At 37.1% G+C, this 8,396-nt stretch overlaps 1 protein-coding gene across 2 annotated transcripts in view; it reads left to right on the plus strand.

The window, feature by feature from the left end:
* The window catches only part of LOC106879676 (protein madd-4), a 250,318-nt gene that overhangs the window by 131,406 nt on the left and 110,516 nt on the right, over nucleotides 1-8,396 (plus strand). The window lies entirely within an intron of this gene.

Consider the following 8,396-nt stretch of genomic DNA (forward strand, 5'->3'; position numbering starts at 1 on the left):
ATATATATATATATATATATATATATACATATATACGACGGGTTTCTTTCAGTTTCTGTCTACCAAATCCACTCACAAGGCTTTGGTCGGCCCGAGGCTATAGTAGAAGACACCTGCCCAAGGTGCCACGCAGTGGGACTGAAACTGGAACCATGCGGTTCGTAAGCCACTCCTACGCCTATTGGGTAAAGAAATAACAAATTTACATTATCCTAAATAAAGCTTTATGGAAAGCTTTAAATATTTACTCGGATATTATTGCGGGTGCACCAATCTTTATTATCGATTTTATTTCTTTTATGCACACTAGTCAGTTCTTGTTGAACTTTAAGTTTCCATATGCAATTAAATGTTAGTCAATTGGTTTGAAACATCTAATAAGCCATTTCACTATCGAGGAATTTAATCCGCAGCTAACATAAGCTGTGGATTAGTTGAGTCGTCAGTGCATCGGATGAAATGTCTCGTTGTAGTTTATCTTTTATCGTTTACCTTTTACTTGTTTCAGTTATTAGACTACAGCCATGCTGGAGCACCCACCTTGAAGCATTTTAATAGAACGAATTGAACCCAGTACAAACTTCTTAAAGCCCAATACTTAGTTTATCGATCTTTTTTTCCTAAACGATAAGTTACGGGGACGTAAGCACACCGACAGCAGTTGTCAAACAGTAGTAGGACACACACACTCTGTCTGTCTGTCTGTCTGTCACTTACTCTCTCTCTCTCTCTCACCACCACCCCCGCACACACACGCGCACACACACACACACATATATATATATATATATCAAATTTAGGGAATGGAATAGATGAAATTCAGACTACATATGTTTCATAGCTAGCGGAATCTCGGAAGTAGTAAAACCGAGAGGTAGCCCGCACGCTACACTTCAGGCCAAGGATGCCTTGATAATATGAAATTTACATTATCGTTAGGAGATGCCGTGTAAATTCGTTGGAGATTCGTTCAAAATGAAAATATATTTGTGAAGAAGTAAAAAAAAAAATATATATATATATGGAAGTAGGCAAGTTTGTCATGGAGAAGAATATGAGTAATGTGGGTCGGGGTGGGGGAGAGAAGGTTCGATATTGAAACTGGCTGGGGAGATGCCTTTATAAAAATTTAGTTAGGGGTCATTCGCGAGTCTGTTGTAGGATAGATAAGTAAACATATTGTAGCATTATTCTATAAAGCCATTTAAACAGAGTCAAAGCATGAAGATATAGAAGTGGTATTTGAAATGGATAAGGTGGGGGGAATGAAAGAGAGGTAGAAGGAAGATAATGCATTTTGGTCAAAAATAGTGGACTTAGTGGAGTTGGTAGTAGTAATTCAATTTTATAATCCAGAGACAGCGAGTGAAATGGGAATAGTAGCTTCAGTCTGAGAGTACGCGAGTGCGTATTAGCGCGTACGCGCGCATATGTTGTGCGTCTGCAGAATCTAATAGATGTGTACGCGTGCTTGGGTATTTGTATATTATCATGTGCGGATGAGATGTGTGTTGAGATAGAAAAGTTTTGAAAACTTTCAGTACAAAGGATAGGGGAATATAAAAAAAAACATGAAAAATAATAAAAAATTTAGAAAATATATCAGTGGTTAAAAAGTAGTTTGCTGTAAAGATATATGTAGAGGGATAACAGTTGGGGACATGGGAGATAGTTAGGGGATGACGCGAGGGTGGAATGGTGGGACTGGTGTTATTTGTACTTAGAGAATAAATTGTATAATTTGTGTCGACAAGTAAAAATTATGCCATCCCGTTTGTAATCAGGGAATGCCTAATGGAGAAGACCTCGGCGATGCAGAGATCACATTTAAACTGGTATACAGTTTAGCATGGATGACTATAGACCATTTCAAATTATAAGGAATTGATTAATGCTGAGGTTTGTGGATTAGTCGAGATAAAGAGATGCTATTAGATCTTGTTGGGGATTTGAAAGCTAGAGTAGTGATTACCCAGTCTGACTTTGAAGGTGATGCCGCACGAGCGGTAGAATTGTCAGCTGATACTGTACATTTGTAGACAATGTTTTTAGTAAGACAGTGATTACCTAGGGGACAGGGAGTGGAGAGTCTGAAGCTGCACAGAGTCGTAGGGGATGCTGAGGATGAATTCGCAGTGTGATAGTTATTTAGTGAAGGTCCGGTATTATGTTCATTCTCTGTGGCGGCGTTGGAATTATTACGTCTTAGGGGGTTAAGGGAGATATCAGTGGGGTATATTTCATGGTAGCTTTCATGTCTAAACATATTATCACTGACTTCCTTTATTTCCGTATTAGGTATAGTCTGGTCGTGAGGTAGGTTTGTGGTGCGGATGTTAGTAATAGAATTAGAATAGGAGGCATGAGGATCAGTGTTCGTAAGGAGGCTTAGAGGTGTTCTAGGTTTATGGGTATGGAGCTGGGGGTTCGGGTGAGTTATGTTATTATATAAAGGTTAGCTAACTGTAGGTTTCTAAGTTTCACACACACACACACACACACACACACACACACACACACATATATATATATATATATAGACACACACACGACAGGCTTCTTTCAGCTTCTTTCAGACCAAACCCACTCGCAAGGCTTTGGTCAGCCCGTGGTTATAGTAGAAGACACTTGTGCAAGTTGCCATATAGTGGAACTGAACCTGGAACTATGTGGTTGGGTACCAAATTGACTGTTTGTCCAGATTCTTTTTTTTTTTCACACTGAGTTCAAATCCCGCTTTGGCCAACTTGGGTGGTAGACTTAATTTGTCTCCCAGTCTAACACTACCACATTGAATGCCTGTTTCGGAGTCTACGCTGTTACAAGCATTCAGGCCTGATTATTATTTTGGAGATACCTTCTTCCTTCACTTACTAATACTTGGAAATCTTGCAAAGGACCATGGGAACTAGCTTTCCTCCAGGTAAAAGATAGCAAAATACCTGTCTACGGGAATGTTTCAATGTAATATGTTATTAAACACACAGAAATATATCAAGGTAGTGTAGAAAAAACATATTTATGTTTATGTCATGTAATAGCGCCGATATACTTTACGAAGATTAACCGTATTATGCGTATGAGTGTGTGCGTGTGTGTGTGTGCATAACTTTTAATATTTTTGGTAAGTCATACTGAATTTTCTACGTATGCGCATATCAATTTGTCTTGTAAAATTGATGTTTCAGATGTACATTAAAAATCCGAAAATAGAGAGGTATTAAAAAAAAAATCATAGTGGAAATGGGAGAAAGGTAGTTCTATAGAAATAGTTTCAGAAATAAATAATATATGTGAATATATTGTAAGCAAACTGAGTGAAATATGGATTAGCCATATATCAACATACTTACATACACAATACACACTCATGCACACACACACACACACACATAATGTAGATGATAGCAAAATTGTAAAATATATGCAGTATTTTCTGACAAAAAAATTTTATGCTTTAATTGCGTTTCTAAATCTGATGTCATGATGCTTTTATCGTATAAACTTTAAAGCTTCCCATAACTTCAATTATCGTTAACTTTACTATTTTTTTCCAGTTGAACAGCATTTATAATTCCACTAAGAATAAACGTAATATTTCCGATGTAACAACAAACCGAATTTTTTTTTTACAAAATTGATTATATCAGTCACTTCAACATTCTAATGCAACACACACACACACACACACACACGAATTAATTTCGTGTGCACAGAAATCACAGAGACTTGTTGCATGTTATGTTCCTTTAACATGCAACAGGTTACACCTTTCTTTAAGAAATATTTTGTGTAAGGAGAAACCACTGAATGTGATGCTTTCGATATTACATCGTATATTAATGCACTTACGTGGAATTAAAGTAATTAAAAATTTGTCTGAAATAATACTTATTAATTTATATGCCAGGAATAAATTATGAATTATTAATAAAACAGATGGTTCCTGGCTGAACAATTCGTTATAGTATTTAGTTTCGTTTGACCCGCTATAGGTTCAAAACTCGCGAATTCGACTTTGCGTTTTATTCATAAGCGTAGGTGTGGCTGTGTGGTAAGAAGTTGGCTTCCCAAACACACGATTTTGGACTCAGTCCCATTGCGTGGCACATTGGACAACTGTTTTCTACTATAGCCCCGGGCCGACCAAAGCCTTGTGAGTGGGTTTGGTAAACGGAAGCTGACTTCTTCTAGCTTTACGTTCAATTTCCGCTGACTTTGACTTTGCTTTCATTCTTTAGAGATCGATAATATAAATGCCAGTTAAATATCGGTTTCGATGAAACCGTTTAGCCTCCACCTTCTCACGAGTGTTCGGGCCTTGTGCTTATGATAGAAAGAATTATTATTATGATCATTGTCAATGTTATTTAGTTCCTATGACCATATGCCTTGTTTTTTATATTTACACTTTACCTCCAGACTCTCTCATAAAAGAATGCCTTATATTTGAGGAAAATTTGGCTACTATTTCTTATTATCGACTGTATAAGCACTTATCACCCTCTTTTTAAACCAACAACATAACATTAGTTTCAAATTTTGACTCAAGGCTAGGAAGTTAAGAGTAGGGTTAAGTCGATTATATCAACCCCAGTGCTCAACTGATACTTACTTTCCCAACCCACCAAGGATGAAATGTAAAGTGACGTCGACGGAATTTGAACTCAAAACGTAAAGACGGACGAAATGCCGAGAAGCATTTTGCCCGACGTGCTAATAAATTCTTTTCTATTATAGCCACGAGGCCTGAAATTTAGGGGAGGGAAATATTCGATTTCGTCGACCCCAGTACTCATCCGAAAGTATGGCGGAATTTCAACTCAGAACGTAGCGACGGGCGAAATACCTTTAAGCATTTCGTCTAGCTTGCTAACAATTCTGCCAGCTCACCACCTTAACCGACAACAACATAATATTAATATTTGTCTGTCTCTATGTTCTGAGCTCAAATTCCGCCGAGGTCGACTTTGCCTTTCATCCTTTCGGGGGTCGATAAATTAAGTACCAGTTGCGTATTGGGGTCGATATAATCGACTGGCTCCTTCCCCTAAAATTTCGGGCCTTGTGCCTAGATTAGAAAAGAATATTAATATTTGTCATACAATTACAATTGCGCCAGCAGCATTTCCATCACTACCATAATTATGAGAGTATATTATGCGAGTTATTAGAATTTGCATTGAATGTGTCAGATAAAAGAAACCCTCTCAACGTCTCATCTTTATGCCAAGTAAAGAAGGAAGAAACGGGAAGGCTTTTGCTGTTAATTTTTTCTCTCCATTTTCCTTCGGGCTTGAATATCTCTTAATTTATAAGATTAACTGCTGGTGCCATAAATTAAAATTAATTTACCTTTTTGGCCTTTCATGACGAGTAGATAAGAAACACTAATAGTGAATTATTAAACATCAACTGACTCCCACGCCAACAAATATTTTCAAGTTCACTGCTAGCTTTATTATCTCTGATGACCCTAAAAAAAAAACGTGTTTTAAATTCTTTATTTTTATCAGCTGGGATTATTTTGAGAAACACGTGGCTCCCTAACTCTATGTACATAGTATTTCATGCATGCATGTACGCATATAAGTGTGTGTGTGTATAATGATTGACATAAGTCTGGAATTGTAACAACAGCGAAAATAGCAGAATGAGGAAACCAGCTAATAAAAACAATGGTAGCAGAAGAGAAGAGAATAGCAAGTAGTAGTAGTAGTAGTAGTAAGAACAGCAATAGTAGCAGTAGCAGCAGCAACAGTAGTAGTAGTAGTAGTAGTAGTTACATTTCGAGCAGTTAGTCCCCTTCACTACACAAAACCACAAAATAAAATGATACACGTTTTTGTTGATTTGCAGCAAATAAATAAATAAAAACAGTTATTTGCAAGCAACAAACAAAACGGTGAAACAAACCACACTGCTAGTTACTAACATCTGTTACAGACGTACAAACATTCCATTCTCAGACTCACTCTATTAATGCTTTTTAATAAAGATGTATTCTCAAAAGTAGAAAAAGGCGTGGAAGTTAAAGCAAAACGCTATGGGTCGAATCCTTTTTTCATGAGGGTTGCTACAAAATCTAAAATTTAATTAATCCTTTCAGTTGCTTTGTTATCTGTCTATTAAATACAGAAAAATATGACAGTATATTTTTCTTTCCTCTTTTTTTTTTCTTTCTAACCAGTATTATGCTGGTCGCACACAGCTCATTATACGAGTCACATTTTCTCTTAGATTCAATGAAAGTCGTTAACGACGAAACAATAGCTTACAAAAACGCCGTCTGTTATTTCAAATGTGTCGTTTGCAAATTTCATCAATTGTTGCACGTGTGGTTGTTTCATATTCAACCCGTGGTCAAGAACGCTATGGATTAAGATTCGGTGCTTTTGCTACTTGGTCGCGTTTATTGTTTTTGCATTGTTCTGCCTGTATTACAAAAAGATGACGCTGTTATATTATGTACTAATTGCATAGGTGATTAACGCTATCGATTTACATCTTCTGTTAACTATCATATATGTTTATGATACTAGGAGCACTTCATCGGTTAAGACGACGAGGGTCCCAGCTGATACGATCAATGGAACAGCTTGCTCATGAAATTAACGTGCAAGTGGCTGAGCAATCCACAGACGTAGTTCTCAGGGAGACTCAGCGTGACACATAGCGTGACAAGGCTGGCCCTTTGAAATACAGGTACTATTCATTTTTGCCAGTTGAGTGAACTGGAGCAACATGAAATAAAGTGTCTTGCTCAAGGACACAACGCATCGCCGGGAATGGAACCCACAACCTTACGATGCCTTAACCACTAAGCCACGCGCCTTTACTTTATGATACTAAAAATATCTATTCAATATTATACCTACACGCGAGCTGGAAGAATCGTTAGCACGCTGAGCAAAATACTGAGCAGCATTTCGCTCACATTTACGTTCTGAGTTCGAATTCCGTCAGGGCCGACTTTGTCTTTCATCCTTTCGAGATTGATAGAATGAGAGCCAGTTGAACACTGCATTCAATGTAATCGACTTACTCTTTTCTGAAACTGTTGGCCTTGTGCTAAAATTTGAAACCAATATTATAGATACACGCAAAGCAGCAAGCTGGAGAATCGTTAGCAACCTGGGTAAAATGCTTAGCACTATTTCGTCCGTCTTCACGATCTGAGGTCGGCTTCGCTTTCGTCCTTTCGGGATCGATACAATATATGCTAATTGATCAATGGGGTCTATCTGATCGACTAACCCCTCCCCCAAAATTGCTGGCCTTGTAACAAAATTTGAAATGTATATTATACACACGAACACACACACATATATATATACATACATACATACATACATGCATATATACATACGTACATGCATGCATATATACATACGTGCATATATATATATATATATATATATATATATATCGAAAGGATTTGTAAAATCGTCCCGATAGTGGTTACTAAGAACGCGAGATGCATTTCGATCTTTTTAGGCCTTATCAATAACGTTTATTCGCAGCGAACCACGTGCCTCGAAGAGATTCGCTGCCTCCGATATAGGACACAAACAAAATTACATTTACTGGTATTGTGAATAGCTATTGAATAAATAGTCCCGAGTGCGCAAATGTGGTAGTAAAATTATACGACGTTCCTTTTCTATGTGACCATTTCTTTTTTTCCTCTCACTTTGCATCCATTTTTATTTACACACATGCAAGCTTCCTCAAAACCTCGAGTGTTGAACAACAAACAATTTAAACAAGCGAACAAAACACGTACAAGAGAGTCATCATGTCGGCGGTTTAGTTTTTAAGACTTATAAACATACCAATGGGCTACATTTACAAATTACCTTTAATTCATAAACACACAAGCACATGCCCACAGATTAAAAAAAAAGTCACATAGCATACAGAACCAAACTAATTACGCTGAAACTCAAACAGACTTTAGCATATGCAGTGCAAACGTAAAATTAAATTGCTTGGAATCATTTAGTATTTTAAGCTGCGTCACGTGTAGTTAAGAAGTGATGTATATGTATATATGTATACACGCAGGTATGTATGTGCGTGCGCAAGTGTGTGTGCTTTTGATGGTTTACCAATACCAACAACTCATTGGATACTCCTGAAAGCAGCAAAGGTCATGTAATGATGGCAAATCAGGAGATACATTAAATCAAGTTCCTAACTATATGTGTTGTTGTGTACATGAATGTGTCTACATGTATGTCTCTAATGTCACAAACAGCGTTTGCTGAATTTTCTTGAGAACAGTCTCTTCTTAGTGGTCAGACCATAGGGGGTATACGTCTAGCATAATGGATGTCAACTTAGTGGTCATCCATCTTATATGTATATATATATATATATATATATATATATAT

This window comes from Octopus bimaculoides, chromosome 2, assembly GCF_001194135.2.
Source record: "Octopus bimaculoides isolate UCB-OBI-ISO-001 chromosome 2, ASM119413v2, whole genome shotgun sequence".
In the NCBI taxonomy this organism is placed as follows: Eukaryota; Metazoa; Mollusca; class Cephalopoda; order Octopoda; family Octopodidae; genus Octopus; species Octopus bimaculoides.